Genomic DNA, 26,437 nt, shown 5'->3' on the forward strand with positions numbered 1-26,437 from the left:
AAATGAAATCCCAAATGATGGCTGGTTTTGCTAGGACAGAATCATAGACCAGAAATAGTCTGCAGATCATTAGCAGTTTGGAGTCAGCCAGTAGCTTAGCTGTGAGAGGCAAAAGCCAGGGCAGGTGAGCTGAGTTGGCTTACAGGTGTATCCCATATCATAAATGTCATGCTCAATATAAAGGGGGAAGTTTCTTGAGGATGAAACCTCTTTCTCTTTTGTATTACTGACCTTGGAGGGCCTTCCTCATCATTCTGCTTGTGAGAGTCACTTTCCTAACTGTATGCTCACTGTGCTGAGTATAACTTTGTACTTTATATTTGCATCAGTATTTATATTAGTTTTGCTGTTTCTTAAAATCTGTTTCCTTTTCAGCCCACAAGTCTCATCTCCTTTTTCTGATCCCCTTTTTGGCTGGGGAGGGCTTACTGGGTGATAGAATGATTGCTATAGTTTAATCCCACAGACAAGCTAAGCATAGACACTAGGAAATATATAAACCACTGAATACCACCAAGCAGCACACTAATTTGATTGAGTTTCTTTAGGATTCTAACAATTTTCACTCATTAATTTAATAATTTTGTTCCTATTATCTGTCTGTCATCCAAGAAGAAATCTAGATCTTCCCAGTGTTGCACGTTTGCCAGTTTTTGTAGATGGTTTCTGATGTGAGAGACAGTCTTTGTGCATTTCCACCACAGCCAGTTTTGAATTTGAAAGTTTTGTTCTGCTGCACATGGGGGAGAGAGGAGCAAGCTGTCACACCTAGGTGTCTCTGTGAATACCAAATAGGAAATTTGTCTGCTGTGAATGTTCAGAAACAAATGCTCTACTATATCAGCTTCATGAATGGCTTTTCTCTGGCTGCTGTAAAGTGATTTGTAATGATGACCTTTATTAAATACTAGCTCTGTATTAAATGGTGATTCTTCTTCCAACACAGGGTGTAATATGACTGCTGTCCATATGAAAATATGTGAAAGCTGTATTTAGCAGTGATACTATTCCAAATCTGGGAAGGCTAATGTTCCTGAATTTTATTTTTTTTTTTGACTTTTCACCTGAAGGACAGATGAAGTCATCTTCAAGAAAAGATTGGATGTGGCCCTGGTGGGGCCTTGGATGGTTTAGCTAATGTTGTAGTGATAGGCCAAAGGCTGGACTTGATGATCTTTTCCAATCTCAATAATTCTGTGATCATTATAGAGAAAAGTGTTCACAAATAACTATTGTTATCAAGATGCAGGAGGAAATGGTTAGAGACCTGCTCAGCCACTTGGATCCATCCTAGGGGGCTGAGAGAGCTGGCAGATGAGCTGGCCAAGCCATGCTCCATCAGGATGTTAAGAAGTTCTTCACAGAGCGAGTGATTTGCCATTGGAATGGGCTGCTCAGGGAGGTGGTGGAGTCACCATCACTGGAAGTGTTTAAGAAGAGACTGGATGAGGCACTTGGTGCCATGGTTTAGTTGATTAGATGGTGTTGGGTGATAGGTTGGACTTAGTGATCTCACAGGTCTTTTCCAACCTGGTTAATTTAGTATTTTGTGTACACATCACATAACTTTAACCCTATTAGAATGAAACATTCAGTCTAAAGGTTCTCTGTTTTGTCAAAGAACAGAGAGAGGCAAATTTTAGTGGTAAACCAATCTACTTCTGCTATTCCATCTGTATTAGGCTGGGATGGGCTAGAAACACCACTGTTGTGATTTAAACTATACAGAGCTTAATATGATCAAATAAGACAAGGCATCTGGCTTTTCTATAACACAAAACCAGAAAGTGAATGAAGCTATAGTTATGACCTTGGGGTGGATAAAATAGTTGAACAAATAGTAAGTTGAAGAAATAAAATTAAACCAATCAGATATTTTATCTGTCCTTTTAAAGATTTCTATTTAGTGATTTCCTCAGTCTGCTTTTTCTATAATTATCTTTCTCATTGAGTCAAAGCATATTATCCTGGTGTGCAACATCCTTTGTTCCAAATAAGCTCCTGTCAAATAAAAACTGTCCTTGCTTTCATTAAGTCTCATCATAGAATCCTAGAATCAACCAGGTTGGAAGAGGCCTGCTTGGTACTCAGGGCACATCTGCTTGTATGATTGCTCTGTTTTAATGGGTCTGCAGCATGGAGAATAATGATGCAAATAAGACCCCAAAGAGACAGAACTGAGTGTAAAAGATGTATCAAACTTTTATCTGGAGTGAAGCATTGTTTTTTTGATGAAGGGCAAAAGCACAGAGGAGAGGGTCACATCCTCTCAGTAGCAAAGTCATCTTGACTTAGCTTGAGCACGTAGTCAATAAATTCTGAGTTTTATTTCATCTTTTATTTCTGTTGAAATCACTTTTTTTTTAAAAAGTGTTTTACTCTGTTCAGTTCCAGACCTTTTGTTTGTCCTGTTCATGAACATGGAAAAACTATGTTTTCTCAAGATCTGGTCACCTACATGTATATTTTCTTAGAATGATTATTTGGGCACATTATTTAGTGAATGGAAAAAGTCACTCTGCTGAGTTATATCCTGGCAGTGACAGGCCATGATGTTCTGCAAGAACCAAGGTGAATTTAGAAGTGTGAATTCAACTTTAAGGTGAAATTATTAGTGTAAGCCACCTCTTTTGCTCTGCCCTTGATTTTGATGCAATTCTTTGCTGATCTTTTTTGGTTTTTTTTAGAGTCTTACCAGTACTTACAGCTCTTCTTTTCAAACTACAGGCTCATCAGTATGTCCCAACACCCTTTCTGAAAACACTTCCCTTTATTGTCCTTACAGAGATAAATCAAGAACTGCCCATACCTTCACTGTAAAGAGAAAACAATAGCTACTAAGCAAGATCAATGTACTATGGTGAGCTGAGCTGATGCTAAATACAATTCCTACAGATGTTTTTACTTCATTTTCAGGGCATCTTATTGGCAGGGGTGCATGAGCACTGCACTTCCAGACAGAAGACAATTGGTGATAAAATAATTATTACTAGTAATCAAGTATTTTATTGTAGAAGTTTACCCTTCTGAAGAATAGTGCAAAGTCAGTTAAGGAAAAATGCATTTATTTTATATATATACACTATAGAGATCTGCATGCATGTACAACTGAAGAGAATTCTTTTTTCCTTGGGACTATGTCTGCTTCACAGATACCTTGTCAGAACTCAATGAGCTTGTTTAAGGAACAAATACATCTGAACCAGTACTGTGTTATGCTTGTCCTAATTGTACCTGCTGAGAATAATTATCTCCAGTGTAAGTTAATTAGTCCTATAATAAGTTATTATCCCTGTATGGTGTAGCACTATGGTGTGTGGCCATGCCAAGGTCAGTCAGGGCTGGGTCATACTCTACTTATAAGAATTACAGTGAGCCATGGAGATGAATCTCAGTTAATTAGTGACTATGAAATCATGTCTTCTCAGTTGATACCAAGGTGAATGGTATTCTGAACTGTCCTGCCACAGTGTTCATGCCTCAGAAAGTAACTGTTCTCAGTGATTAAGAACAGTCCATGCAGTAAAAGCGATACTTACTGACACTTGTGGAGTTTATTTTATGTCTGTTTATTAAATACTAGTGAGGCTGGTATAAAGTGTATGAAGTACCTCACAAGTGGGGTTTTTTGTTTTATTCAAATGTTTAGGTTTTGAGATAAGTAAGCATTTTTGTTTCAGTTCTATAGCTCACTAAGGTCAAAGGAGATTTTTCTGAGAAAAAAAAAAAAAAAGAAAAAGGCTTATTGCCATTAAACATTTTCATCATTTTATAACTTTATATTGCATTTATACTTCTTTATTATCATCTCTTTTAGAAACTCGCATACCAGTATCAAACCTATTTGTTTCCATGAATATTGAGCTGTGTTTCTAAAACAAATATTGAAAGAGGGTATTGTTATTTATAGATGTTCAGTAAGGTATAGCCATTACTGCAAGGTATCATTCATCTCAATTCTGTGAATTAGATTATTGATGTTCTTCCTCAGCAATTCCAATAGCATCAATAGACAATCCATCGGAGACTATAACCTAAGAAACATATTTTTATACTTGTTTTTTTCAGCACTACACTGGAATGGTGCTGGTGAAATCAATGGAATAGCATCGATTTACATCAGCAGAGTATCTAGTGCATCAATTTTGGGATGATTTGCAACCTTGCACACTCATGATACTCTCTTTGAACTCACAGAGAAATTTAGCCTCACAGGGTTATGAGTCAGGCTTTGCATTTCAGATTTATATAACTTGGAAGCAGTTGAAACTTTTGGACAACAAGGATTAGAAGCTTGAGGAATTCTCTGTTGAGGTACATTTGCCTAACCCTATGAGCTGGAGCTGTCACGTGTTGATGGATCACCACCTCTCCTACTTTTTGCTATCTTTTCTTATTAGAGAGATGAGTAACAAATTCCAGAAAGGACAGGAGTAAATGAATTATTTGTCCCTAGGTCTAATCATTAAGATGTTCTATTAAAGATGACTTCAAAGTCATAATGACGTTACCACAGACCACAACGAGCTTGCAGCTACTTCATGATAACACTTCCAGAAATGAAAGTGGAAATACTAGTATAGCAGTAAGGAAGTAAAAGAATTTATATTAAAAAAAAGATTTTTTAGAAAACAGAGAAATAAAGGATTAAATTAAGATAAAAAGAGAAGCAAAACCCAGCAATGTTTAGAATTAGACAGCAATCTTAATTGCTTCCCCGAACTAGTTCCTGTACTGAATTTAGGGGAGTTCACATGGCACATATATATTTATTTATATCTCAGAACATTGAATGCAATTAAATGCAGCAAAACAACGTGGTAATGTTAGAGCTATAGATGTAGCTAATGTATATCCTTTCATCCTCAAAATGTTTTAAAACATCTCCTGCATTACATAGGGTGAAACATATCAGTACCTAGAGAATTTTCTTTGAGAAGCTGAGTGCCTTGACCAGGGTGAGGGTTTTATTAGCAGCTATAATCTCTTGAATTCCAGTCTTCTGCTGAGTGATCATTCTTGAAGAAACTGGCTGGCACCAAGCCAACCAAACCACAGTATCATCTGGTACTCCAATGACAGTAATATTAAAATGTCTTAGTAATACAGAGAATGAAAGACTGGTGAAAAAGAAACACATGAAATCATAAAGACACAGCATGCTCCTAATGTTGGCTTGCACAGTTAAAGTACCAGTTACTTAAATTAGGCACTTGGATGAGGTGTATTATTTTATGTCAGTATCTGGCTGTGATTTGGCTACTCCAATATGACAGGCACTGACTCAAATGCAGTGTGCTCTGATCAACTGATATACTGCTGCTGTGACCACGTTATATTGTCAGAAGCTTTCTGCTTCCTTTGCTTTCACATTAAATAACACAATTTCTTCATTATTTAGAATCATAAAACTATTTCTATTAGGAAAGACCTTTAAGATTATAAAGTCCAACCAACTCACTGCAGGGAGTTGGACAAGGGTGCATTTCAACCCAATTAATTCTATGATTAACTAACTCTATCAAGTCTGGTGCTAAACCATGACCCTTAGAACCACACCTTTAGGGACAGTGATTCAACCCTCTCCCTGGAAAGCCTATTTCAGTGTTTGATAACTCTTTGGATGAAGGAGTTTCTTCTAATGTCCAATCTTTGGTTTAGTTGATTAGATAGTGTTGGATGATAGGTTGGACTCCATGACCTTAAAGGTCTCGTCTGGTCTGGTCTGGTCTGGTCTATTCTATTCTATTCTATTCTATTCTATTCCTCCCCTGGTGCAACCTGAAGCCATTTACAACAAGGACAGTACCATGCAGCAAATTCCAGTCCCATTTTCATTAATTATGTTATTTGACTGAGTTCTCTGATACATTTCAAGATAATGTGTGAAATGTAAGTTGTACAGTTCACTGATGTGTTCACCATGCTCTGTAGTTTCTGAAGTTGCAGAAATATTAATGCTTATCTCCCCAGTTAGTCCTCAATGCACATAAGGTACTTTCTGTCATAAAGAAAAACAAGTGATAAGTATGATTATTTGCCATTATGATGTCATCCAACTATGAATGGAAATAAGATATATAACATTTGTAACATTATTTCAGTCAATTATTGAAATGTCAAAGCCCATGAATTTTCCATGATCTTAAATCTGTATATGTCTTTTTTGTTTCCATAATTTTCTTGTCTTTGATTCAACTCCTCAGTGCTGCAAGGAACATAGGAAATTAATCTTTATTAACAAATGAGGCTGTGTGAAAAATATTTGTTGTCTCTTATTTCAAACAGGAAGTATAGCATGAAGGAACAATAACAAGCAATTTGCTGTGTGATAGATGATATTCATGCTCTGCCACACTCATACCTTCTTGAGTGATCTGTGGCTCTTACATTTTTTTTAAGTGACAGATTTCAACAAAGAATGTTTGGTGTCAATTGTGTCATGTCCCCTACTCCCTGTTAATAAGAAATGAGGAAAATAGTGGTGCCAAACCTAGATGCCACCAGTACTACCAGTGTTTGTTTCACAGGGCTGATGGTGAATGCTTAGGGAAAGAACATAAGAAACATGGAAACCAAAGTGCTTCCCTGTTAAGTTGGAGGATCCCTTTTTTGCTGTTAGTTGTAGTTGTTCAGTCTGCTGAGTACAAACATTGCATTCATCATGTTTAACTCTGTCATCATTCTGAATTCCTTCTAAAGCAAACATGACAGTCTTCTATAATCATTCAAGAACTCTAACATATGAAAGTCTTCAAATTCTTGTCATCAAGATTGATCCATAACTGGCAAAGTTGATGGAAACACGTTAAGATCAGTTGTTGGAAACAAAATTTAATACCAAGTGTGTTTGCCAGAATAATAATGAGTTCTGAGAGGCCTGAAGAAATTGGAGGCCAGGCTGAAAGAGTGAGTGACAATGGCTGGAGTTGCAGCAGCACACCCAAGGCTGTAGCTTGACGTTTGGGCTCTTTGCCCAGAGAAGTTGTGGATGGCCTCTCCCTGAAGGCATTCAAGGCCAAGATGGATGAGGACTTGAGAAACCTGGTCTAGTGGAAGGTGTCCCTACCCACGGTAGGGGGAGTCAGAACTAGATGATATTCAAGGTCCCTCCTACCTAAACCATTCTACGAATCTATGAAAATGTAATCTGTGCCTTGCATTTTTTATGTACATTGCTGATAATAAGGGATATCACTGCTACTGGTTTGCATATGTCAGAATCACTTGGTAATTTCTTTTATTGTCATTCACAACATCAATAAGTGTGAACACAATACATATGTTGCAGAACATTCAGAGGTGCATTTCCACTATGTTTTTTGCTGTGCTTGATCCACTAATTTCTTTTATATGGAAGAATCAACAGCTAATTTGAAGAGGGCTAATTATTTTTTTGGGGAAACAAGCTGATGTACACTCAAAGTCTCAACAGTCTGGGTTTCTTAAATTTTACCAGGGAGATGGAGTTTCTATTCTCCTTTGATATGTATTATTAAAATCAACCAACAGGAATAAATAATTGGTACCATTATTTCAGAGATATTCCATCATTATGGTAACTCCTGAACTTAATTCAGAATAAGCAATTCAATTAGCATGCCACTACCAATTCAATAAATTAATAATGCCTCACCAATAAACTACAACACTGCAAATTATAAGGTTAATAGAATTGAATAATATCTCACAAAACACAGAAAAAGGGAATCTGCAGAAGGGATGGTTCATTTGGTTTTGAGTGCTAACTGAAAAGCTTCAGCACTTACAGCTTGCAGGCTGTAACCTTACACTGCTACCTCACCACTTTGTCACACCATCCACTGCAGAAATGACCTGCTGTGACATAATGTCATTGTGGTTACACTCAACTGTCCTGATCCCACATTCACCTCCTAGCTATGTCAAGATTTGACATTACTCTTTATAGTGTCAGGATCCTGAGCTCTTTAGAGCACTAAGTTAGAGTTGAAAGACTACAGTCCCACACCACAGGAAAAAGAAGATATTAAACTGTTGGAAAATGGATCAGTACAACCAAGAAACTGTTTCATTTTACATCTAAGTTTATCCTGTGTATTTCTGAGTGATAACACCCTAATTGATTAACTAAATGTTGATAATTACAGATAGTTATCACAACAAAGGTATATAAATGAGCCTAAGAGCTGAAAAGCTGTATCTATTTGAATGTAGTAATCTGTAACATGAAAAGCTCTGAGCTTGGCTATAGGATGTTGGGTATTTCAATTTTAAGCTATATGAGCAGAAAAGTTATTTTTTCTCTTTAGAGAGCAGATTTATGAAAAAAAAACAACCAACCAACCAACCAACCAAACAAAACCACCACCACCAACAACAAACCAGGAAAAAACCCTATGCGGTATACAGATATGAAGCAAATAAAAGCACATCCTTAATCGTTATGAATGTGCCTACAGGGGTGAGCCCAAGAGACATCTGTATAAAATTGTCCAGATTCTTTCAGCTGAGCAATAGGCACAAAACAGGGAACACATCTATGATGTATATTAAGCTAGACTGTTATATATGGAAGGGTCTTACAGTTCAACTAATGTTACACTTGAGGTTGTTCTGCAAAATATGCCAGCACAATTAATGTCAACACCAGATAACCAGTCATTGTAAATACCCTTGGAGGGATTTCTTATATCTTTTAGTAGAAAACACATTTAAGAAGTAAACTTTCCAAATCTATCCCTGAAAATCAGAGGTCAACTCAATAACCTACAAACCAGCAGGATAATTCCATCTCCCATTAAAGGCAAAGGCTATCTCCTTTGACAAGAATAGGCTATTGGGAAATGAATAAATGGATATCTTTTTTTTTTTTTTTTCCCTAGAACAGACCCTATATTAAGCACTCAGACTGTCCTTTATGCTTGTGTTGTGTTTGGTCATTGCTAGGATGGGCCATGTTGTAAACTGCAAGGTAAGTACAATTTGCACCACAGAACTTCATTCTTTCCCTCCAGGCTTCATCACATCCTTGTAAACCTACTGACTCCATTGTTGTCCTGAGCAGGACTGCATCTATGCTGCTTTACATAGATTTGTTCTCATTATTATTGAGTTAGCTGTTATACAGTAGTATTTAGAGGATTAGGTGAAGACGGATATCTCTATTGTGTGCATTATATTAGAAAGACACCAAAAGGCAAGTTTACTATTTTGAAAGGTGATCATACCAGAATCATAGAGTCATTAAGGCTGGAATAAGCTTTGAGATCATCAAGTCCAACCAGATAAGGAAAGAAGCAGAAGTGGAGACTTAAGTTAGACAGTAAGTGAAAAGCAGATCCAAGGTCAGCTCTTCTCACTGAGCAACGATGTCCTGCCTAAAACTGAACAGCATAACTTGCTGTAGCTATAGCAGTGTTTTCTTCTTTTATGCATCATATTGTGACTCTCATTTTCTGGAGTCTCATTGGAGACTTCTTAGCCTTTCAGAAACACTGTTGCATCTAAACAATTGGTGAGTCATGAAGAGATTTGAGTCTATATTTTTTTAATTTTTTTTTTTTTTTTTTAACTTTCCTGGAGCAGAATTTTTCTCTGGCTTATCAGGTTGCATTGAATTTTACCACAGGTTCCCTACATGCCCCAAAGTGTATTGCATTTCTCAGGAGTGTTTTTCCCTGCAGCTCTGTAAAGAATTGATTGTCCTCAGACTGGTGTGCATTGATTTTTTATATATATATATATTTTTTTTTTTATTATGACAACCTTAACATTTTAATCTACTTTACAATCCCACTTAACTAAGTTAGAGCTATTCTAGAAACTCACACTTGCCCCAAGCCCACACTAAATGCTCAAGAAAGATTACCTGCTGTAGGAAGGCAAATGAAGGAATCTGATCTGAAATTACTAAATTTATCAAAATTACTTCTTTTCTGTTTTTTTTCCCAATATTTAAGACTCTGTTTCAAGTAGCCATGACCTAAACAACTCTTGCTTACCATGTAATAACAGATGATGGTGATTACAACCCACCTTCCAAATCAATGAAGTGTCTAAAACATAGAGTATCTCTGCACTTTCTTTCTTCCGTTGTTTGCTCCTGAAGTGCAAGATAGAGGACATTCAACTTTCCAACAGTAACTGCAACTTCACTGAATTCTAAGAAATTCAAAGAGATACAAGATGATGATAAAAATTATCTTTGGTGTGGGTTTATAAAAAGAGAGAGCTGAGAATTCAGCAGACTTTGAATTGTTGTTAAGTGCTAAAATAAGCTAAAAAAGTGTGGTTTTTAAATGTAATTTTTATTATTTTGCCTGTTTGCTTGGGGGTTTGTGTTTGTTTGATCTTTCCAAATAAAGAAGCACTGTAAAAAATTGATTTAAAAAATCAGAGTTCAGATAAGTTAAAGTGTCTTTTTGAGTTTACCTACCCTACATTAAGTTTGTGTAGGAAATTTAGAGAATGGCCTTAGGTGAAACTAAGAGGAAGAAGATGCCTAAGCCATGCAGTAAACTATGTTGAAGGTGTCCAGTGTTTGGCTGTTAGGGTTAATTTGCTTCACAAGAGGTTGGGAGGAGCTTCACCCTAGATAGCCAGCTGAACCAGCCACTGGGATGCTGATACCATACAACACCATGCCTGCTACAAAAGGGGGTAGGATCTCACAGTGGTTATCTGGCATGGCAGGATTTGTGTGGGTGGCAAGCGTTAGCAGTGTCAGTTGAGTGAGTCGCATTTTATATTACTCACTTTGTATTTTACTTCTTTACCATTATTGATATTCTTCTTGTTGGTTTGTTCTTTGTATTACTTTGTTAAACTCTGACTGTTTGAACCCTTCAGGTTTTACCCTTTGTTCCAAATTCCTCCTTCTCATCCTGCTTGTGGGGAGAGAGAGGGCTGTTTTGTGAGTGGTTTCGTGAGACTAAACTGCAGCTGGGCCTAAAACCATAAGAGAAGGTGTGCATCTTTTAATTGTTTTATGAATTGTTTTCATTTTTCATCATGTTAAAAATCATTTAGGAACTGTCTTTGCATGTAATTGATGATTAAGGGCTTCTTTAATACTCAGGTGTCTAAAGCAATGTATCTCCTGACCTCTGACAGATATTCAGAAGATTTAATCTCTGAAAATCTTAAAATATGTGCTACTTAATTCACTTGACTGGCAATTTTCTAAACAGTAATTTATTTAACAGCAACAGTGAACAATTAGGAAATCATCTGCTTTAATATAAAGAAAACCAAAGAAATCTAAAAAACTGCAAATGGCTTCTTTTTAATTCTTACTTTTTTTGAGATAGTGTGGATATCATCTGAAATTAACTTTGACAAAATCAGCAACATCTTTTTCTCTGCGCTCCCACATATCAGAAGGTTGTGAGGAGCAGAACTGGCAAGGATCTGACAAATTCACTTTGTGGTGAACTTTTGAAATTATTTTTTTTCTGCTATGGAACAAGAAAAAAAAACCAGTGTTTGTTTTGTTGTTTCAAGAAACTGTGTTGAGTATCCAAGTCTAGATAAAACAAATGCTTCAGTCTGCACCTCCTTCCCACTCACCTGAAGTATACATCAAGCTCACGTACAATACGACTACTTCCTGTGCAAAGCTGACATCAGTGGGTGTGGCCTGGTGGAAGTCAGTACTTCAGAATGGTGCAGGAATTCCTGGGATCAGCTTTAAGATCAATGCTCTCAAAATTTTGTACCTGTACAAGTGCCATTGTATGGGGGAAAAAAATTATCATCTGAATAATTTATTAAAGCTGGTTAATGGTACTTTGCTTGACTATTTTAGAAATGGATAATCAGAGACTGGTACAACCACAGTAGGTTACACTGCACTGGAAATAAGATTTTCAGTTCACCATTTCTTCATCAAGCATTTTAACCTCCAGAAACCAGAATAAATTATTTGAAGTTTAAGAAAATACTAAAATTCCCCCCCAAAAACCTTAATAATAGCAGTGACAGGAAATGTATTTACCTGTTTCTGGGATGTGGCACTCTTTACTCATCATGGCTTTTTTTCTACAGCCATTTTTATTATTTAGATAGACTAGACTAGATTTAATTTACAAAGTACCATTGAGCTCTTTATTACTCAGTAGAAAACCTGTTGAAAAAAAATGAATATAAGGTAAATGAAATACTTCTCTTTATGCCCCTGAAGTGAATATTAAGGCTAAACAACCCTTTGCCAGTTGATTCCACAGTGTTATTATCTTGGCACTAGATTAAGAGTGTGAAACAACATTTGTGTATTAGGGTTTAGGCAGTAGATATTTTACCTTATTATTTTTGTGCCTTATGAGCCACATCATGTTTATCCTCATAACTGAGTATGTCCTAGGTGGTGTCTTTACAACCCATGCAGTAGTCATGATCAGTGAATGATGGAGCATTTTATCTGGCCTTTCATGAGGTAATCTGCACTCCAGAATTCTAGGCTGTTAAGAAGCAAGTGGTAATGGAAAACAGCTATTTGCTGAATCACAGCTGGCCATCCAGCTCTCAAAAAGACTTCTGTATATTTTAACTGACAAAGTTGAATATTTCCAATTAACATATTTTTTACTTTGAAAACAAACGAACTTTTCCTCTGTGGTTTTCTTTTCACTGATTCTGCCTTACGTATAATTGTTTGCACAGTCCTCCCAGCTGTAAATCAAAACAGCTCACTCTATTTCAGTAGGGCTCTACTGAATTATAATCACAGTGGACCTGCTACAAGACCTTTGTTTCTCATTTACCTTTGTAATCTCCAAAATTCATAAAAAGCATCCGAGTTGTCTAGCCAAGACTCCAGTCCATTCTGTTACGGGCCATGTAGGATTGAAACCACGAAAGGAAACTACTGCCTGCCATGTTTTCAATCACATCTTAGATTTTAATTTTTTATATCCTTTTTCAGTTTATCAAGATGAATACCACTGATGATCAATATAGTTAGAATCACAATCCTGATGTTTGTGTGACTCTTACAATGACTTGAATTCCAGCTGTGGGATGGAAGTGGCTTTTCATCTGACTACACTGGAGATGATCTTAAATATGATGCTAGTTTGGATCATGTTTCCTGATCAGTGCTAAATTCTTTTGTTTGATTTTACATATTTATGTTCCTGAGAAGAAAAATATAAATAAAAAGTAACATTAGCCCAACTTGAATAACTTGTAATGTAATATTCTGATAACCCCCCTTCAACAGCAGTGTGTAGCACTATTGAGAATGGGAAGCCCTGAAGAAAAGTGCTTCAGAGATTTTATTCTTTTTCTGATTTTTATGATTCTTTCTTTATATTAAAGAATTTACACCAGATACAGAACAAGACTAAGGTGAAAGAGAAAAAAAAATGCGTTTTAAGCCATTGTATGAACTGTGCCTTCTTATTCCTTTCAACCCTGAAACAGATGGGAAAGATAAAGCTGTTCTGAAGGAGCATGTGAATCAGCTAGATATTGCATGCATATTTATTTTAGGCATACAGATTCTTTCATAGTCCTCAGCCAAAACTGCAGATAATTAGAGTTGATATGAAAGAGATTAAAAAAAGACCTTAAACATAATTTTGATTTTTAAAATTTATTTTTGTTTTGTAAGGTGTTTTTGCTTCATATTTTAACCAATTTTTTTATGGAAATTACAGAAATCATTCTCTCTTGTTTTCAAAGAAGATATATCTATTTACTATGGCTTCAAGTACTATTTCTGGAAGAGAAATATATTTCAGCAAGCCTGAAATTTACCCTACAACTTCCCTTTTTAATATGAAATTGTGAAGATTAACGGAAGAAAATAAATTCAAAATAAACCATTTCAGTAAGTTTTCCTTCATGCTCCTTCTCAGATTCTTTTTCTAGGTGTAGTGTTTAAATTCAATATTCTGAAATGGCTTTGTATTTTAAAAATACATAGCTTTTAAATTAAAAAAAAAAACATAATTTTTTTTGCATCATGTGTTTGGTGCTAGACAGGCATTTGGATTATTCCCTTACCTGGAACACAGAGAGTAACTTTTGATCTATTTATATTTTAGAGGGAGTGTAAGAATTTCTGAGTTTCCTGACTGAGAGCAATTATTGATTATGAAGCCAATTATTTTCTTTTAGGATTATGGTAGCACATGCAGTTATGGTTATTTGTGGATGACCTACCTTAGTTCATTTGGGTTTTTCTCACTGATCAAACTCCTCCACAGAAAACAATGCACTAGGGATACTTTCTAATGTCTGGATGGCTTGTTAAAAAACTCTGATGTTGTTCAGTTCTACACAAATCCCCAAATTCCTCCTTGGCATCTGAAAACTCTTCTGTTTTGATTAAAGGCAAGACTTGCTTTCATTAACTGTATTGCTCTGCCCCAGTGAACTCTTTTAGTAACCATGTGAGGGCAGTAGATTTCTGGGACATTAGTTGTGCTCTCAGATTTGGTCTCGGTGTAAGCAGCAGAGTTAGAAAAGTATCAGACACTGGAAGGTTGAAAATGCCAAGGCTTGGTAAGACAAACAGAAAGGACTTGTATTTGGGCACACAGGCATCTGCACTGATGGTTGCTGAAACTCAAAAAGGAATGAATAATCTTTTCTTCATGTCCACTGTGGATAGTACAAAAAGCAATGGCCTTTTTAATGGTGGCAAGGGAAATTTCGCTTAGACATTAAAAACCCCACCTTCTAACAGTAAGGATAATGAGGTACTGCAATAGATTGCCTGGGGAGGCTGCAGAAACTCTGTCATCATTAAAGCCTTTAAAAACCAAACTGGATAAACACTCATTTGGAATAGCGAAGATCTAGTTGATCTATGGAGGGCAAAGATGAGCTGTTCATGAACCATGAACAGAAGGCCTTTAGAGATGTATTCTGCTATTTTCTACTCTTCAGTGTTAATTGCTTAGCAGTATGGGGGATAATATATACTTGTCAAACACAAATCAGATAGACCTGACATAAGCAAAAAATAGCACATATAATTTTTGGGTAGAAAAACATGAATATAAATCATGTAGTGTGGAAGCCCAGTCACATTAGAAAAATAGGTCTTCCACATTTTAATTAAAAAATTCTCATACCATGGTGACAAAGCACAAAAATACTCTGTTTTAAAAAATAAATGGACAATTGCAAGGTTAGGAAAAATTCTGTCAATCCTTTTGGTAATTTCAACAATAATTTTGTTTTCAGCAATAAGAGGAACCAAATAGAATAGAGCATCTATTTATGTGCAGGATTGCAGAGGCAGAAAATTAAAGTCTGTTCCTTCCCACAATACTTAATTTGCATTATCCCAGCTTTCCAGAACTATAGCTGAGATGAAACTTCATTTCCTGATCCATACCATACCCAAGTTCAATTAAATCTTTTTCAAGAGGATTCTGAGTACATAAATCCAAGGGCTGGAAATAGCCTTCTAACTCTGACTTACATGGAAGGGGAGATAGATAAAGACATACAATTATTTCTTTGGTCTCGCCTGGATGGCTATCTCACCACTCTTGAAGTACAAGCCCGCTGTAATCATTAGGGTACAGTTAATGAAAACAGCTCATTATTGTCTTGGAGATACTGTCCTCTAACGATGCCCTTTGGAATGAAATGTATGCAAATGAAGATTATTTAATTTAGAACTTTTACTATGTGGACCTTGTAAATATGAAAATTTAATTACTAAGTGCAACATTTATTATGAGGAGCTCTAGCTTTACTCTTTACCCTACCAAGCAAATAAGAAAATACTGCTTTCTGAAGTAGATGCTTACTTAATAGATGCTTCTGTCCAGTGTTTTCATAAACCTGTAGAGATATGCACCAAACCAAATATGCGCAGATTTATCCTCTTATCCTGGAGAGCATTATATTATCATCCTTCACACTTTGAAAAGGGTCCAACTTTTCTCAGCTTCTGTAAGAGAATTTGCACATCAATCCAGAAGGAAGCAAATTGCTGAGAGAAAAAGTATGGTGTAACAAAACTGCTGTCTGACAGCGTGAGAGCAATGAAGTGCTTTCATAAGTAAATGGTGCATATCTGATGATATGTTCTCGGGAGGGGATCATCTGAGGCAGGCCTGTATGTAGAAGAAATGTTTCAGAGAGGAATATTATCCTGTCCATATGGAAGAGAATTTGAACCGTTGGAATAATTGATCATTTATTTTTTCTGCAGTTCTGATAAATAAGTGCAGAAATCCAGAAACTTATTTGGGTCAGCCAAACTATTCTGTGTGTAGGAAAATCTTGGATGATCAGAAAAGCTGGAATGCTCCCAGGTAATAAACTATGGTTTTATTTTTAGACACATGTTTTTGTGAAATAAAAAGATTTCTTAACATATGAAGCCACTTTCATACTGAAAATTCTCCAAGTTTAATTCCTAGAATAATCAAAGCCAGATTTTTTCCCCTATCTTCTGCTTTTACTTTCTACATTAAAAATCAATATGAATTAAAAAGAAATTTTTAGTATCACCAGCATTTCAGCTAACTCATCAGTGTGGTTTCCTCTTTCACTCCTCATCCTGAGCATAGAATATAAATAGATAGGGGAGCACACAAACATTTATATTATCAAAGCAAGATTTGTGGGCAAATGTAATGTATTTTGTTATATCAGTTGAGATAATTGGGGGGAAAAAAAACCAAGGAGACAAGATTTCAACTGTTATAAGCTCTTCTTCAGAACCAAAAGAGAATTAGCCAATATAAAGAAAATGCTCTTACTGAGAGTATTATATGCTAGTAATATGTTCCTCTGCCTTCCAAATTTGCTTTGCTTATGTCCCTGGGTTTTCACTACTGCAGTGTCACTGCTGCTACAGACATAATGTTTTCATCTGGCAACTACAGGACTCCTTGGGATACTCTTCTACAGAAGGATCCTAAAATTCCTGGAAAAACTCACGCTGTCTTAAACACCATTTGAACTGGACTCCTACTGAAAACCAAGGAGTTTAATTCAACCTCCTGTACCTGATGTTTAGCCAGAAAACAGCCAAACAGTCAAAATCTGCTCCATCTTGAGAAACTTTCCCAAGGCATCGCTGAAGGGCACACTTTGCTATTCCTAAGTCAGCCTGTTCTTACAGTGGCAGCTAAGGAAAATGTGCAAAATCCCATTTGCAGCACGAGCAGTACCCAAGATGAGTGCTGTGTCTGCGTGATTCATATCCCTACCAGTATGGCTTTCCTCAGGAGCATGTATATTTTTGAGGCCTTTTTGAGATATAGGAGGAACCTGTCCATGGAAATCTATGCCTACTCTTCTCTCCAAACCTGTTAGCAGGGCTGCTTCCTCTGTGGAATGAGTTCATATCACCTCTTCGTTAAGCAAACGGCAACAATAACTGCAGCCTCTGTTAACAAAGCAATAGTCCATGGCATCAAAGCCTTTCTTCATGAGCATTTTGGATGGATGCTCTCTGGGAAGGAATCATAATTCAGTGCTTGTTCTGTGTTTACACAGAAGCTAACACAACCCCGGGTGTGACTAAACTGCAAAATGTGACAACAGTTGTAACCTCCCCTCCATTCGTCCATTGGTCAGCTATGTATTGGTGCCTTTCCCCATGAGAAAAGAGTATCTGCAGTCAGGATGTCACTAAAATTCTTGTTTATTTGCTAGTGCTTGCAGAAGGCGGGTTAAGACTCATGTGATGCATGTCTGAGCATTAACAAGCTCATTAATTCTATAGAGCCATCTGGTCTGTCTATTTCAGCCAGGCCATCGCTTTTAAGATTTGTCTGTCAGTCAAACAACATCTTCTGATTCTTAACTTTCTTCCTTTTCATTTATTTTTTTCTTTATGAGTTTCAGTTTTTCTTGTCAGTAGTTTTCTTCTTGAATCTTTGAGCTCCTAATTATCAGCATCAGAACCATTACGATTTTCTCTCTGTTTTTGATTTTGTTATCTTGAGTAACTTCAGCTCAGGGACTTTCTCTCATCCCAGGAACATTTTTCTCTCTCTGAAACTTAGCCAAAGTCATACAGCTGCTGAAATGAACTGAACCTTGTGTTAAAGACAGATGGTCCCCAGGGCTAAACCTCGCAGGTGACAGCGTGACCACCTTACACACAAGCAGAGCAATATATTCCACAGCTGTGTGTATTAGTCTGAACTCAAAAGACAAGAATGTTTCTTTTTGTGCCTTCAGATGCTTTTTGCTTAGATGTTGAAGCAGCCAGAAAAAAACAAAACAAAACACCAAAGAACTTTTCATAAAATCTTGCAAACACCACCCCTTTCCCTTATTTTTCAAGCCTTTACAAAAAAAGAATCTTGAAAGGGGAAAACACAAAGATAACTGTGTAAGGACTCACATTTATTTAGTGATTTTAATCTCTGAAGGCACTTTAAGAAATGTCATAACCACATGTATCCATGTTGTGGTTTGTCCTTCAGTTTGTATTACAAATGTCAGACATGATCCTAGTATTAATCAATATAATTACTACAGCATGTAATTATTCTTCCATACTCAACCTCACCATTCATTTAAATGTGGAAAATAATAACAAAATATGTGCTTTTTTCTTTTTTTTTTTTTTTTATTCTTGTTTTATTCCCCCAGTGAAAAGGAAGCTAACCTACATTATGAGAGGAGAAATCCCATCCTATTAGCTGTGTTGTATAAGAGGTGTGAGAGTATTTTCCCTGCAATTTCTATTCTTTATTACCAGAGCAGAAAGAGTACAACCCTTGCACAAACTAGTTTTAGTTCATGTACTACTGTATATTCTGTTCAAATCAGCCAGTCAATATTTGCTGTTTGGGGTGGACAGAGATACCTGGAGCAACCCTTCTCCATTATCATCCAGGATGTGCTGTTTTCAGGAGTAAACATCAGTGTAGCCTCAGGGTTATGAACTAGTGCCTCTGTGAGTAATTAATAACCTACAAAAGATAATGCTGTCCTGACTTCTCATAGCTGGATCCTTCAGAAGCTACCTTCACCTCCCTGTGGTTTCTCTAAGCATTTTCCAATTGTAGCTGATTCCTTGAGATCTGGCAAGAGAGGAATCATCATTCTCTTGAAATCCCTCTGTACAATTCCAATCCCATGATCAGATCTTTCTCAGGAGTTCCTGGTTGTTATCTCAGGGTCTGAGTGGATGCACTGTAATCTGCTCCTATGAAACCATCAAATTTCAGGTGCATGTGGATTGAAGGCTTCCTTTCTCTTATTCTGGCTCAGTATTGATAAGAAGATACTACTATAAGATTTATAGAGATAAAACTCATAATTGATATAAAGATCTAGGGTGCATCATGAGACCATTTTCACTACTCTGTCAGGACAGTAATAGCAAATTAAGTCACTAAGCTTATCACATACTGATCCCAGTAGCTCTAATCATGCTGTTGTGCATCATAATAAAACTCACAGGCTCAATACATGAGCATAAAACACTTTTCTTGGACCTCTGCTGAACCTGTCATCTGTTTTTATGGATAAATATTTTATGACACAGCTCACACATGACCTGTAGCACATTGTTGTAACATGACAAAAGAGACTGGAATATAATGTGAATGATGTGCCTCACTTTGCACAACCAAACTTTTTTCTTTGTTGGACTTGGAGATCTGCCAGTGTATTAAAGTTTTATTTCTTTGTCATAATTTTGGCCTTTACATTTTAAAGGTGTAGGCTGGTACACATATATGATTGATTGAACAAGAATGCTAATGCAATGGTGGCTCACAAAACATCAGACATTAGAAACATTTGAGAGAAGCCAAGCCATCTCCTGGAAGTGAAATGAAACTTCCCCTCCTCCCCCTAGAAATTAGTGGAAATCTTCAATTAAAATTGATAATGAAATTAGGAGAGCTGCATAAAGAGCCCTGCTTGGGAAAGAATCAAGATAAAATAACTGAGTACCCAAGAATGTTCTGAGGAAGTGAATGACAATAATACAAAAACAAAAGTTAGAATATCAACTTTCCCATTTCCTTTGAAAAAGTGCTGTTCTTTGAGATCCATTCATTCCACAGAATGGTACTTGATAATTTGGAGAACATTTTTGAATTCCAATTACATTTTGAAGGCTTGGCACAAAGAGAAGAGATGAGCAAGATCTTAAAAATGGGGAAATGGTTAAATATTTCAGCCTTTTTTCCCCCCGGTCATTTGATTTCTGAATAATCTGATCTACTGGAGGTATTAAGAGGTCTTATTTAGTCACTATGATTGTCAGATAACAGGTTCTGTAACAAAAATCCCTGGGTATGAGAACGAACCCACTATTTGGTACCTAGTAGCTAAATGAGCTCTCAGATGCATGTGCGCCTCAGCTGAACAGAATAGTTTTAAGCAAGTAATAAGAGTGGAAAGACATTCACTGCTATTGTAGTCAAGCACTTTATGAAGTGATTAATTAGATAAACCTATACTGCACCCCAGACACATACTGTTAAATAAGTATTCACATGCTATTCATTCAGACACAGTGCTGGGTATTGTATCCTGTCATTTGGTCCTTTATAATCTATGTAATTGATTCCTGAATTTCACTAGCCAATGCAATATACTGTGAAAGGGCAAATGTATTTGCAAGTTATCTAATGTAAGAGAGAAGAACGCGAAGGAAGTCTTCAAATATGTACAAAACAGCTGTCAGAGAGGAAGGAATAATTTATTCTCTACAGCTCTTGTAGAAAAAGACATACTGAGTTTAAATTTCAGCAAGGGAGATTTGGTTTAGATATCTAGGAAGCAACTTTGTAATAGAAAAGACTCTCTTAGAAGAGTTGTTTGGTCTGTGATGCTCTGGAATTTCCATCTGTGTAATTAGTCCTTGCCAGCAATAGTCTTGTCTTGCCCTGGGACAAGAGGAAGGACTCCCAAAGGATTCTGCCAATGCAATTCCACCCTCTAAATTTTCCTGGGTGAAACATTTTACACTTCTCTTGTAGTCTCTGTCTCCTCATTCCGGCAGGATATTGAACTGACATAAGATATGCAAAGAAAGCAGAAGCTCAGCTCACTTCTGGGTGAATAACATCTTCTGGCATTGCATATATGATTTTCAGGTAAGATTTAGTCCCCATGTGTGATATGCAGTTACATCAAACATGAGGATTGAAGTGGAGTGAAGAGTCTCTCAGTCTCAGCTATACATGAGAACCTCACCTGAAACTTATCTTTCAGTGGCATGTTGCTCAAATGATAAGCTTTACAAAGTTCTAAAAGTCTTATTTTTTAAGAATTGCACTAAAAGCTCCTGTTTGAAGCATGCATTAAACAAAGTTCTCAGCAAGAAGGTGTATCCAAATAGATACTGTGAAACCTGCAATCTGAAGAAGCCTCAATAACAAATCAAATGCTCCCTGGCATGGTTTTCTGCAGTGGCGTGTGTTTATTCTCTCTAGGAGGTCTTCTCTTCTGGAATGTAAAAGTAGAAAGAGTTTTCTAAAGTGATGGAAGTTTTACTGGAAAGCTTTCTCTGGAGTGTATGTATGTATATATATACACATGTATGTCTCAAAAGGATTACTTTTTATTTTCTCCATTTTTCTTTCCCCCTGGAAGCCTCTGCTTTCTTGAAAGCCTCAGACTTCAAGAATTGCAACAATACTTTGTGAAAGTAGCCTACATTTTCCTTTCATTGTTGTTGCCAGTGCTTCACACCCGGATAATTTCTTCTGTGGTGTTTTTTATACTGGGTTTCCCATAGTACATCTGTTAAGCAAGCCAAAGAGAAGATGGTGGTCAATCAAGGGAAATATAAACCCACTGAAAGGATGAGACCTGAAAGCAACAAAACGTTGCCACTCATTGAGTGCTATAGGGTGAAGGAGATGTCATAATGGGCTATGTATCTGGAAGTGTTTTAAGACCTGGCTAATACATCTTCCTTGTGCATTAAGACCAAGTTAGCTCATTCTCAAGGAATTTTTCTGTGCAGTTGAAGCAGTAGATTGGGTTGGTGTTTTGACAAGCAGTGCTACCCAACCTACAAGGTAGATCTTTGCCTATATTTTCTCAAGGTCATGGCAGATGATGGAAAAAAAAAATAATCAAATTTTGAAATAATATTTTGGGAGTGAAATTTTGAATTATAAGAACACATGTATCTTTTTTTTCTTTTATTTTTTAATAGAGACTGTTGACAGAAATAACTCCAATAATATTTTCTCATGCTTGTCATGAAATGCTACCAGGATCTACAAAGAAACCACTGCTGTAATACCATGCCAACATTGTCCGTGCTCAGAGTTATCTAACACAGGCCTCACAGAGAGTGTAATAATTTTGTAATCAGAAAGCATTTGCACTTGGCCATGTATTTCCTTCAGGTAGTTCCTCCATCCCTAACAATTGAGTCAGCCATGCATACTCCAGGCAACTGTAAGAAAGTCACTATTTATTGTAAGAGACTAAAAGTTGGCTCTCCTGGTGTGACTCAACAAAGATAAAATCCTTGCCCAGACAATAGCTTATATGTGTTGGGCAGAGCCACTGGAAGGAAGGTGCAAAGAATCCTGTCTACCAATCCTGGATGCAAATCAGCTTGTGATTGCATCGTGATAACACTGGACTACAACAATGGACCCAAGGACCCAGCCATCACGCCTTTAGGGCAAGACAATCTCCACCCATCAAGTACCCTGAGGATGGTGACATAATAGACTCACCACCTGTTTCCTGATGTGTAATGAGGGTGTAGGCAGGTAGATGTGGTGGGAGGAGGCAGAGGCCCCCCCCCCCTCCATCCAGACCACTGCCCAACCTACACAAAAAACTTCCTGGGAAACGATACCTGGATACTTATGATTTCCTGGAAAGATTTCATGGGGGACAATAGCTGGATACTTACCTAAGGTTGATTTCCCAGAACGATGTCCTGGGTACTTACCTAAGGATGATTTCCCAGGACGATGTCCTGGGGACCAACACCTGGACACTTGCCTGAGGACTAAAAAACTGTATAAAAAGACCTGAGTGACACTGTCAAAGTAGAAGAAAGAAGACAGCACCACACGCTGGAAACATCACAGGGCAGCACAACGCATCTTGGACTCACTCCACCCCTGGCTATTGGTAATATAATCTCTTTCCTACTTTCTCCTTTTTCTCCCTATTCTCTCTCTCTCTCCCTCTAATTCCTTCCCTCTTCTCTCTCTCTCCCTCTCCATTTTCTCCCTCTCCCCTTCTTATTCCCACTTTGTTTATGTAATAAATAGTCTAGCTGTTGATATTTTGGCCTCGTTTGTGCCTCTAATTTCACAACATGGGAATGTTTAAAAACTGTGTCTCCGGACCGAGACATTTATCCAGAGGTATTTTCAAAAATAACAATAATGAACTCATGTACAATTGTTCTCACCAGGGGCTCTCTGTCAGAGCTTTGCATGCTCCTGAAATGTGAATATTAAATGGCAATAAATATGCCCCCGTGAAGAACTTGTATCTTATATATATAAAATATATATATATGTATAAACCTCAGGTCAGCTATTTCCTTTTTATTCCCTCTTTGATTAAAAGATCTATAAAATCACCAAGTGAAATAGTGTTCTGTGTAAAGGTAATGCTGGATACTGACTTTGTGGAAAGTGTGGTCTTTCAGGGGCTAATAAGGCTGAACCTCCCAGTGTATCACTTATATGCATCTACATACACTCTTGACAACAGTCTTTTGTTCTGCCACATTTCATTTACTCCAGCGTTGGTCCAGATGACACTAATGAGGTTGAAAGTCAGGAGGATGCTGTTAATAAATCTGGTCCAGAAGCCTGGTATGTATGTGACCTTTAGCTTCCAAATGACCTGTGTAAATTCAGTCCAGTCAATACATCTAGATGGATTGCTGTGTTTCCAGGGCTATGAAACTAGGTTAGGAAATTCCAAGACAAGAGAAAGTGATGGAATTGCCTGTCTGAAGCTTATCATTGATGCAATTTGTCTATAGGGACTCACTGATGTGATACCTGGGTCTATCACACCAGAACAAGAGGACACAGTCTCAGGCTGCGCCAGGGGAAGTTCAGGCTGGAGGTCAGGAGGAAGTTTTACACGGAGAGAGTGATTGCCCATTGGAATGGGCTGCCTGGGGAGGTGGTGGAGTCGCCGTCACTGGAGGTGTTCAGGAGGAGACTTGACAGGGTGCTTGGTTACATGGGTTAGTTGATTGGGTGGTGTTGGGTGATAGGTTGGACGCGATGATCTTGAAGGTCTCTTCCAACCTGGTTTATTCTATTCTATTCTATTCTATTCTATTCTAAACAGGAACGGATGAGGATGTAACTGTCTCCTGAAGGTCATTAGAGACCTTAGGTATGTATCATTCCCTGTGTGCCTTGGATTCTATCTAACTGTGGCTATCCAGACTTTCATTAAAACGGAATATAGGCAGGTGTAAACCTATTGGAGTTGCAGATGGAAGCCATGCATGATGTCTGAAGGTATCTAAAACCATACTGTAAGATTACATGAGTTTCAGCTGGATCACATTTGAAAAAATTTCTGACACTTCAAGTCACCACAGAGGAATGTATTTGATCTTGAAAAAGCTTGGAAAGGTGCATACATATTTACTCTGTTGAAACACGCTAAAGAGAAAGAGAAACCCCATCCATTTAAATGCTCACACTTGACAGAAAGACAGTAGATCATTTCACAGGTGTGGTTCAAAACTGTTCTCTGCAGATGACTTCTGTTTAGTTACTAAAGTTTAATGTAGACTCTAGAAAATAAAATAGTTAGGTGTGATTTTGTTAAAAAATGTGTATCTTCTCACTAGTTCCATTTCAAAAGTAATATTGATTAGATTCCTTGAATAAATATAGGATACTGAGAAGTGAAAAATTATTGTTCTTAGACCAAGATTACAACTACCCTAATAAATGCCCCCCAAATGGACAGTTTTGGATGCTTTGGGAAAAAAAAAAAAATAGCAGAAGCTGGGCAGTGTAGCATTATTCTTTCCTTAGGTACATAGTCTCTGTGTTTTATCTTGCTCCTTATCTTCTGGTGAGAAGTGATTTAGAGATTTTCTAAGTTAACTATTGCATTCAAGGCTTGATAGCTGGTCAAAGACCTGACTTTATGGTTAATAACTTGTTTAAGATAACTACATAACAGAAAAAATAAATCCTTTAATAGCTGTTTGAATTTGGAATATGATCAGGTATTCTGACAAGAGGCTGATGATGTAATTTTTCATGTTTCTGTTCAAATAGTGCCGCATTGTACTTTCGAGGAACACTTGGGCAGCAGATTGTAGATGGAGAAAAGTACTCATGAATAGCAAGTATTAAGTTCAAATGCTGGAAAATTCTATTCCATTTTGTTTATTACCTATTCCATTTTGTCATTTGTTGTTCTTTCTTTAGCTATACACTGTATAAATCAACTAAAAAGGGGAGGAGTCATCAGTAAGTACATTGAAGTAGGCCTATACCAACATTCACACAACAACACATCATTCTCTAAGTGATCACAATACATCTGGAGTGAAAATATACAGAAGACAAGAAACTTGTTTAACAAATACAGCTTAAAAACAAGAAAACAATTATGTTTACTTGGATGATTACTGTGATAAACATGTTGGCTTCTATTTTCCTGTTTTTCATTGAAAGAGGACAAAATTAATTATTAGTATTGCTTGAACCGTAAGTGTTAGCTTGTCAAAAGCACCCCAGCTAGTGTCAAGCCTCCATGTCCTTTCCAAAAGGCATGAGCTCAGCAGGTGCGTTCTTACCTCAACAGTGATTCTGTACATGTGTAGACACCATAAACATATCTTTAAAAATAAATCTTTTGTGCTCTGTGCTGCAAAGCTGGTGGTGTTTTTTTTTTAGATTTCCTGAAACAGAAGGCTAGTACCTCTGATAACTCTATCACTGACCACAAAACACATCACACATTTGGATGAATGTAACTCAGTAAGGATCTTAGAACTAGGAAATCGATGGAAATGATTGATCCATGGATGAAGATCAATGCAGAGACGGTTAAGAAGTCTGAATTAACTTTTCAAGCTTCAAACTCCTCCTAAACCTAAGATCTGCCCTCTTAAGACAATCTTTGAAAAGCCTCACATGTGATATTATTTCTGCAGAAGGTTTTTTTCTTCTCTGCATGCTGTTGAACTTCAGTTGTTAAAAGTACGTTTTATGTATCATAATTTTTTCAAGTAGTGTTTTGACTGGGTAGCCATCAGGATGGTAAACATTCACAATACATAAGAGTTGAAGTGGTACTTGGGTAAAAATTGTCTACCTCATGTCTTTTTGCAACTTTGTGAGTTTATAATTTAATGTTGCAATCTCACTGCTGAAAATTCTTTAAGAGGGTAAGCCCACTCCTTCCATTTAAATATCTTTTGATACATGAAAGCACTCAGTTGTCAGTTATGATGCTCTCTTTCTTCATATGCAGATTAATAGAAGAGCAAAATCAAGGACCTTCAATAACTGGTCTTTCCTTAATCCTC

The sequence above is a fragment of the Melanerpes formicivorus genome, unplaced genomic scaffold, assembly GCF_026170545.1.
Source record: "Melanerpes formicivorus ecotype bairdi unplaced genomic scaffold, bMelFor1.0.p_v2 SCAF_5, whole genome shotgun sequence".
In the NCBI taxonomy this organism is placed as follows: domain Eukaryota; kingdom Metazoa; phylum Chordata; class Aves; order Piciformes; family Picidae; genus Melanerpes; species Melanerpes formicivorus.